Source organism: Apaloderma vittatum, unplaced genomic scaffold, assembly GCF_000703405.1.
Source record: "Apaloderma vittatum isolate BGI_N311 unplaced genomic scaffold, ASM70340v1 scaffold26984, whole genome shotgun sequence".
Taxonomy (NCBI): domain Eukaryota; kingdom Metazoa; phylum Chordata; class Aves; order Trogoniformes; family Trogonidae; genus Apaloderma; species Apaloderma vittatum.
In genome coordinates, this window is record NW_009712528.1 from 5,305 (window position 1) to 5,598 (window position 294).

Sequence of the window (294 nt, forward strand, 5' to 3'; positions counted from 1 at the left end):
ATCTAATCTAAACGTCCCCGGCTCTAGTTTAAAACCACTGCCCCTCGTCCTGTCACCCTTGTGAGCAGCATGTTGTGGCCTCGCTTTCCAGCATGACTTTCTCTTCCCAGGCAGCGCTCTCACCTCGGGATTGCTGAGACACCAGTCGCAGGTTGAGCTGCGACTCATTTGTGGTGTTGTCCCCGACTGTCCAGGCTGGGGTTGGTTTAGCCAAATTTTTCCCTTCTTGGTATGTTGAGGGATGTTCCCATGATCTTTTGTGTTGGTTCCCACAGCACGTCACATGCTGGCAGC

At 53.1% G+C, this 294-nt stretch overlaps 1 protein-coding gene across 1 annotated transcript in view; it reads left to right on the forward strand.

The window, feature by feature from the left end:
* Positions 1 to 294, forward strand: part of LOC104272914 (transmembrane gamma-carboxyglutamic acid protein 3-like) — a gene marked incomplete at both ends in the record, with an annotated part of 1,149 nt that overhangs the window by 378 nt on the left and 477 nt on the right. The gene's annotated exons all lie outside the window — the stretch shown is intronic.